The following is an 8650-nucleotide window of genomic DNA, read 5'->3' on the forward strand; positions in this document are numbered from 1 at the left end:
GGCACGGGGAGGCCCTTTAGTGATGCTCCATCTTCCCATGGTTTTACGCAGGTCCTGGACCATTACGAGAGGGAGTTTTTCCTACGTCCTTTAGTGAGTACCTGTAGAACCTTCATACAGATGCCTAGCTCCAAGACCCAGGCATGACCTTGCAGTCACTGGTGATCCTGCTTCCTTCATCTATCACCTTAAATTGAAGAACTGGGAAAAGTAGTGGAGATGAGGTAGTGACTGAATAGATGGAAGGCTGCTGGGGCAAGGGAAGCTTGGGGTAATTAGGGATGACCCAAGTTAGGGAGCGCAAAGAGGACGGTGGGGGGCCGAGCAGGCCACCTCCCACTTGGTTGGAAAGTTTGCTCTTGGATGAAAATGGCTCATTCACGCCCAGGCCAGCAGTGCCATGTGTAGACTCCGTCTGTGAGCCCCATGTCCATCAGACCACTCCTTTTCCTTCACCCACCTCACTCACCTCCTAAGGTTTGGTGCTCTATGGAATGCAAGGATGCCCGAGGGCAGGCTAGCTGACTAGTCTATTTTTGCTTTTAACCAGTTACACTTACTTATTGCTTTCTGGATTGTAAAGTCTATCGGATCAAGTCTTCCTTTCTTGCCCCGTTTTACCCTCAAATGTTCACTGTATACCTTTAGCTGCATGGATCAATTAAAACTGAATTAAACAAATTGGGGTTTACTTTCCCACTAGAACAAGAAGACCAGAGACAAGCAGCTTGATGGCACTGCTTAAGCAGCTCAGCTCTTCTGGACGAGCTTCCCTCACCTCGTCCTTATCAATTAGCACAATTCTAGACATCCACATTTTGGGGGGTGTGGCAACATGGTAATAAGAGAATTTAGCATTTCTAGCCTCTAGAGTGATGGTGAACAAAAACAGGAATGTGTTTCAGTTAGGAAACCAACTACATTTTCCATAGCACTTTTGCCTTCCCCCCCCCCCACCCCGTATAGTGTTTTGTTGAATTGTACAAAGCTTTCTATTTCTAACAAACATGGCCAGGGTATCATTCCATAATTCTCTAAGAAATCCAGTCCCACGGTTAGTCTTGCTTTCAAACTCCAGGCAGAGAAAGACCTGGAGAGTCTGCTCCTTCCTGTGGTAAAGTGCAGTTCTGCAGATCCCAGGAGATCTCCTCAACAGACTAGTTGATTTTGAGCCTCCCACCTCCTGGGTTAAGGCCCACTCATCACCCTTCTGCACCAAACTGCTGGCTCTAATTTTAAATTGAGAATACAGGAATCGAGAAAACAGGAAACTGATTTTTTGGGGGAAGTGTAAGGACAAAATGAAAACAGGAAAAAAAATGGAAGACATATGGTTGATTCGGATCATTTCATTTTAAAAGGAAAAATAATCTCATAAGAGTAACGAAAAAAATCAAAATTTAGAGTGAATATGAATCTAAAATGGCTCTAAAAACTAAAGTCCTCTTTAAAAAAGACATAGTACTGGCTGGTTAAATAAATATGCAGGCTTGCTCATGTGGCATGCCTAGTGTTTATGAGATTTTAGTTAAATAGAAAAATGTGAATTACTATGGTTTGGGTGATGTGCTGTTTTCCAAATTAAAAACAGTATAGCAAAAATAACCTCTAGATATCTATAATTAATTAAATTGGCAATAATTCACCTCCCAATGATTTCATGTTAAGTGTAAAGCAGCTTTGATAAATCAAATTAAATCATGTCTTCTAATATTTTATAAAAATAAACCCATTTAATGTTTTGCATACTTTCTAAAAACAGAATATATGAGTAACAAAGTGCATATGAACAAAAAACCAGCTCTCACGAGGACCAAACAAAAATCTTTCTCACTAATTTCATCTAATATACTCTCAATATAAGCAAATGAGAAATTATAATTTTAATCTGAAAAAGCACACTCAGGGGATTTCAGAGATGGAGGGTCCCTTGGGAATCATTCAAAGCCAAGCCCTCATTTTACAAAAGAAACTGAGAACAAGAGGCAAGGGGCTTCCCCACAGCTAAAGGTCACCCTGGTCAAAGGCAGAGTTTGGACTCGGAGCCATGATGCTGAGGCCCAGGCCAGCCCTGTTCCACAGTGACTCACCTGCCCAGACTGGTCCTTTTCGGGGCAAGTGTATTTCTTCCTTTTTAACTTCAGCAGTAACAGAGAGAAGAAACTGCGTAACTGATCACCCCTTAGTGGGCCTGCAAGATTGTTTGCAAGTAAGCCAGCAACTGGCAAAAGTAACTACTGATTTTATTAATCACCTCTCAAGAATATATTCAATAACCAAAAATAAAACTCCTTTTCAGAGTAAAAGATCATCTCTGTTACAGAAGTATGTGCACCTCTTCTAGGGGTACACAGGAATATTTGGCGCTTTGCAATTTTAATCCTGTAATTAAAAAAAAAAACAAAACCCATTCATGTCAAACAGCATTCGATATTGCCTGCAACAGCAATAATTGTCTGTACTCTTGGATCCACGTTCTTCTCTCATACACTGACCACTCAGCCTACTCCAACCTGCTTTTTGCCTCCACACCACAGAAACAGACTCATTAAGGTCCACAATAAACTGTCAATAAACACAATGGTTGTTTTCTATGCATGTCTACCTTGACGTCCCAGCAATATTGTCACCTTTGGCCACCATCTCTCCCATGATACCATCCCCGTCTTCCTCCTAGCTCTTTGACTCTTCGTTTTCAGCTTCCTCTGTAGAAATACCTACCATTACCAGTATATGCTGGAATTCCCGAAGGCTCAGCTGTAGACTTCTTGCATGATGCTGTCTTCCAAGGTAAACTCATTCTGGTCTGTGTTCTCATCCTCATCAGATGTACCCCAGAAACTCCCTGTTTATCTCCATTCCACCCCAAAATCTCCTGTCCCAAAGACATACAGATAGGCACATGGAAAGATGTGCAATATTGCTGATTATTAGAGAAATGCACATCAAAATGACAAGATATCATCTCACACCTGTCAGAACGACTATCTTCAAAGAGTCTACAAACAGCAGGTATTGATGAGGATGTGAAGAAAAGGGAACTCTCCTGCAATGCTGGTGGGAGTGTAAACTGGTGCAGCCACTATGGAAAACAGGATGGAGGGTCCTCAGAAAGCTAAAAAGAGAACCCCTATACGAGCCAGCAATTCCACTCCTGGGTATATATCTGGAAAAATGTGAAAACTCTAATTTGAAAACATCGATGAACCCCAATGTTCATAGAAACACTATTTACAATAGCCAAGGTAAGGAAGCAACCTAACTGTCCATCAACAGATGAACAGTAAAGATACGGTATATATGAATATATACATATATATACATATATATACACACCACACACACACATCTGTAAAAATACATAATGGAACTACTCAGCCTTAAAAAATAATTAAATTCTGCCATTTGCAGCAATGTGGATGGACGTAGAGATATTATGTTTAGTGAAGTCAGTAAGAAACACTCCTGGAGGCACAAACAAAAGCTTATGTGCACCAGGACCCAGAAGCAAGCAGCAGTGAGCCCACGAGAGGCTGACCAGACTTCCCTGGGAGTGTCCAGGAGGCCCCAGCACAAGGGTGGGTCGGCGGCGGCCTGCTGCAGGGCTGGGGACACTTGAGTGTAGCAGTGCGCGCATGGGGCCTTCTGAAGGAAGTCACCATTATCTTCATTATCTGCACCATAGTTTGGCCTCAAGTCAAACAACAGGGAGGGAACACAGACCCACCCATCAACAGAAAATTGGATTAAAGATTTACTGAGCATAGCCCTGCCCATGAGAACAAGATCCAATTTCCCCCTCAGTCAGTCTCTCCCATCAGGAAGTTTCCATAAGCCTCTTATCCTTCTCCATCAGAGGGCAGACAGACTGAAAACCACAATCACAGAAAACTAACCAATCTGATCACATGGACTTGTCTAACTCAATGAAACTATGAGTCATGCTGTGTAGGGCCACCCAAGATGGACAGGTCACGCTAGAGAGGTCTGACAAAACGTGGTCCACTGGAGAAGGGAATGGCAAACCACTTCAGTATTCTTGCCTTGAGAACCCCGTGAACAGTATGAAAAGGCAAAAAGAGAGGACACTGAAAGATGAACTCCCCAGGTCAGTAGGTGCCCAATGTGCTACTGGATATCAAAGGATAAGTAACTCCAGAAAGAATGAAGAGATGGAGTCAAAGCAAAAACAACACACAGTCATGGATGTGACTGGTGATGGAAGTACAGTCCGATGCTGTAAAGAGCAATATTGCATAGGAACCTGGAATGTTAGGTCTATGAATGAAGGGAAATTGGAAGTGGTCAAACAAGAGATGGCAAAAGTAAACATCGACATTTTAGGACTCCACGAACTAAGATGGACTGGAATGGGTGAATTTAACTCAGATGACCATTATATCTACTACTGTGGGCAAGAATTCCTTAGAAGAAATGAAGCAGCCATCATAGTCAACAAGAGTGCAAAATATAGTACTTGGATGCAGTCTCAAGAACAACAGAAAGATCTCTGTTCATTTCCAAGGCAAACGACTCAATATCACGGTAATCTAAGTCTATGCCCCGACCAATAATGCTGAAGAAGCTGAAGTTGAACAGTTCTATGAAGCCCTACAAGACCTTTTAAAACTAACACCCAAAAAAGATGTCCTTTTCATTACTGGGGACTGGAATGCAAAAGTAGGAAGTCAAGAAATACCTGGAGTAACAGGCAAATTTGACCTTGGAGTACAGAATGAAGCAGGGCAAAGGCTAACAGAATTTTGCCAAGAGGATGCACTGGTCATAGCAAACACCCTCTTCCAACAACACAAGAGAAGACTACACAGAGACATCACCAGATAGTCAATACCAAAATCAGATTGATTATATTCTTTGTAGCCAAAGATGGAGAGGCTCTATACAGTCAGCAAAAACAAGACCGGGAGCTGACTGTAGCTCAGATCATGAAATTCTTATTGCAAAATTCATACTTAAATTGAAGAAAGTAGGGAAAACCACTAGACCATTCAGGTATGACCTAAATCAAATCCCTTACAATTATACAGCGGAAGTGAGAAATAGATTCAAGGGATTAGATCTGATAGACAGAGTGCCTGAAGAACTATGGACGGAGGTTCATGACATCCTACAGGAGGCAATGATCAAAACCATCCCCAAGAAAAAAAGAAATGCAAAAAGGCAAAATGGTTATCTGAGGAGGGCTTACAAAATATCTGTGAAAAGAAGAGAAGTGAAAGGCAAAGGAGAAAAGGAAAGATATACCCATTTGAATGTAGAGTTCCAAAGAATAGCAAGGAGAGATAAGAAAGCCTTCCTCAGTGATCAATGCAGAATGGGAAAGGCTAGAGATCTCTTCAAAAATATTAGCGATACCAAGAGAACATTTCATGCAAAAATGGGCACAATAAAGGACAGAAGCGGCATGGACTTAACAGAAGCAGAAGATGTTAAGAAGAGGTAGCAAGATTACACAGAAGAACTATGCAAAAAAGATCTTCATGATCCAGATAATCACGATGGTGTGATCACCAAGCTAGAGCCAGACATCCTGGAATGTGAAGTCAAGTAGGCCTTAGGAAGCATCACTATGAACAAAGCTAGTGGAGGTGATGGAATTCCAGTTGAGCTATTTCAAATTCTAAAAGATGATGCTGTGAAAGTGCTGCACTCAATATGACAGAAAATCTAGAAAACTCAGCAGTGGCCACAGGACTGGAAAAGGTCAGTTTTCATTTCAATCAAAAAGAAAGGCAATGCCAAAGAATGTTCAAACTACTGTACAATTGCACTCATCTCACATGCCAGCAAAATAAATAATCCTCAAAATTCTCCAAGCCAGGCTTCAACAGTACATGAACCGTGAACTTCCAGATGTTCAAGCTGGATTTAGAAAAGGCAGAGGAACCAGAGATCAAATTGCCAACATCCACTGGATCATCAAAAAAAACAAGAGATTTCCAGAAAAACATCTATTTCTGCTTTATTGACTATGCCAAAGCCTTTGATTGTGTGGATCACAACAAACTGTGGAAAATTCTTAAAGACACGGGAATACCAGACCACCTGACCTGCTTCCTGAGAAATCTTTACGAAGGCCAAGAAGCAAGAGTGAGAACTGGACATGGAACAACAGACTGGTTCCAAATCGGAAAAGGAGTACATCAAGGCTGTATATTGTCACCCTGCTTATTTAACTTATATGCAGAGTATATGATGAGAAACGCTGGACTGGAAGAAGCACAAGCTGGAATCAAGATTGCTGGGAGAAGTATCAATAACCTCAGATATGCAGATGACACCACACTAAAGAACTAAAGCGCCTCTTGATGAAAGTGAAAGAGGAGAGTGAAAAAGTTGGCTTAAAGCTCAACATTAAAAAACTAAGACCACGCCATCTGGTCCCATCACTTCATGGCAAATAGATGGGGAAACAGTGGAAACAGTGGCTGACTTTATTTTTCTGGGCTCCAAAATCACTGCAGATGGTGACTGCAGCCATGAAATTAAAAGACGCTTACTACTTGAAAGAAAAATTATGCCCAACCTAGAAAGCATATTAAAAGGCAGAGATATTACTTTGCCAACAAAGGTCTGTATAGTCAAAGTTATGGTTTTTCCAGTAGTCATGTATGGATGTGAGAGTTGGACTACAAAGAAAGCTGAGTGCTGAAGAAATGATGCTTTTGAACTTGGTGTTGGAGAAGACTCTTGAGAGTTCCTTGGACTGCAAGGAGATACAAGCAGTCCATTCTAAAGGAAATCAGTCCTGAATATTCATTGGAAGGAATGATGCTGAAGCTGAAATTCCAGTACTTTGGCTACCTGATGCAAAGAACTGACTCATTTGAAACGACCCTGATGCTGGGAAAGATTGAAGGCAAGAGGAGAAGAGGACGACAGAGGGTGAGACGGTTGGATGGCATCACTGACTCAATGGACATGAGTTTGAGCAAACTCAGGCAGATGGTGAAGGACAGGGAGGTCTGGCTCGCTGCAGTCCATGGGGTTGCAAAGAGTTGGACACAACTGATAAACTGAAGTCAACACTTGAAATTAATATTGTAAATCAATTACATATCAACTTAAAAAAAGAGGCTCCTGACTTGTAGACCTATATATCTGGTTATTTAATAACTTTAACTGGATTCCTCAAAGACACATCAAAGTCGAGATAGCTACGTGTGAATTCAGTCTCCACACTCCCCAGTCCAACCTCTTCTCGTGCTTCCTATTGCAAGAGCACTCTCTTCCTTCCTCTTTCAAGCTGCCCAAATCATACACATGTAATTCCTGACTTCATCCCTTCCCACGCTCTCCATTTCCAATCCATCTCAAGCCCACTTGATTCCATCTACAAGATCCTCCTGCTCTCCCCACTTCTGTCGTCTCGCCACCACCTCTCCAAGCGGTCACATCTCACTGCAGCCATCTCCTCTCCTAGCCTCTGTCTGGTTCTCTTTCATGTGTTTCGAAACAAAGGTGCTGACTATGATGATGTGACGATGCTCAGAACACTCTGTCTTGCTCTTACTAGATTCTTAACACAGTCTATGAGCTATTCTGTGGTCTAAGGGCTGGCCTTCCTTTCCAATTTCATGTCATACCACATCTCCCCTAAATGTAGTTCCTACATTCCATCCTTTTTGCAGCTTAAAACTCATCACAAATTCCTCCAACCAAAGGGCCTTTTACCAGAGTGCAATCCCCCCCTTTTTACTCAGCCCCCTCTTTGCTCAGCTAACTACTACAGGCCATCAAGTTTCAGCTCAGTTGTCCTCTCCTCATGGACACCTTTGCTGACAGCCAATCCTGGGCCAGACTCTTTTGTTACATGCTCCAGAGAACCATGTGCCTTCTCCTATTTGAGTCTGAAGTAATGCATTTTTAATTAATTTCTATCTTTTTGCTGGAGTAATGTTTAAGATCACAGGGAACACAGGACTGTCTGTCTCTGCACAGTAGGTGGCACAGTACCTGGCACATAATGTATGTTTAATAAATCTCTGTTGAATGAATGAAATGACCATCCTAGTCCTGATGTTAACAACTCTAAAGTAGTTCCAGTTTGCAAACAGAAAGGCAAAACAGAATACATCTAATAAATACAGTCTTCATTCTTTTCTTCAGACTTCTCCTTTGACCATTCTGCATATTCATTCACCAACAACTAATCACCCATAAGGTCAATGTGGAGTGCTCCATTAGTTGTTTATAGATTTTTCAGAACAGATGACTAGTGACTTGAAAAGAGCCAGGTTTAAAAAGTATTTTTTAAAAATGAACAGGAGAAAGTTTGCTTTGTTTCACAGAGAAGAGAGTTTCTTCTTTATGTGATTTTATTTATAAAAATATTTATTTTTTGACTTATTTGGTTACATCGGATCTCCCTTGTGGCGCACGGACGCTAGTTGTGGTCTGCGGGATTAGTAGTGTGGCACAGGCTTAGATGCCCCAAGTCATGTGGGATCTGAGGTCCTTGACCAGGGATCGAACCCACACTACCTGCACCGCCAGGCAGGTTCATAACCACTGGACCACCAGGGATGTCCCTCCTTTACGTTCTTTTAAAAGAGATAAGGACTTTCTTTGTTGTTGCTGTTTAGTCCCTAAATCGTGTCCGACTCTTTGCAACCCCATGAACTGCAGC

The sequence above is a fragment of the Muntiacus reevesi genome, chromosome 4 (genome assembly GCF_963930625.1).
Source record: "Muntiacus reevesi chromosome 4, mMunRee1.1, whole genome shotgun sequence".
Lineage (NCBI taxonomy): Eukaryota > Metazoa > Chordata > Mammalia > Artiodactyla > Cervidae > Muntiacus > Muntiacus reevesi.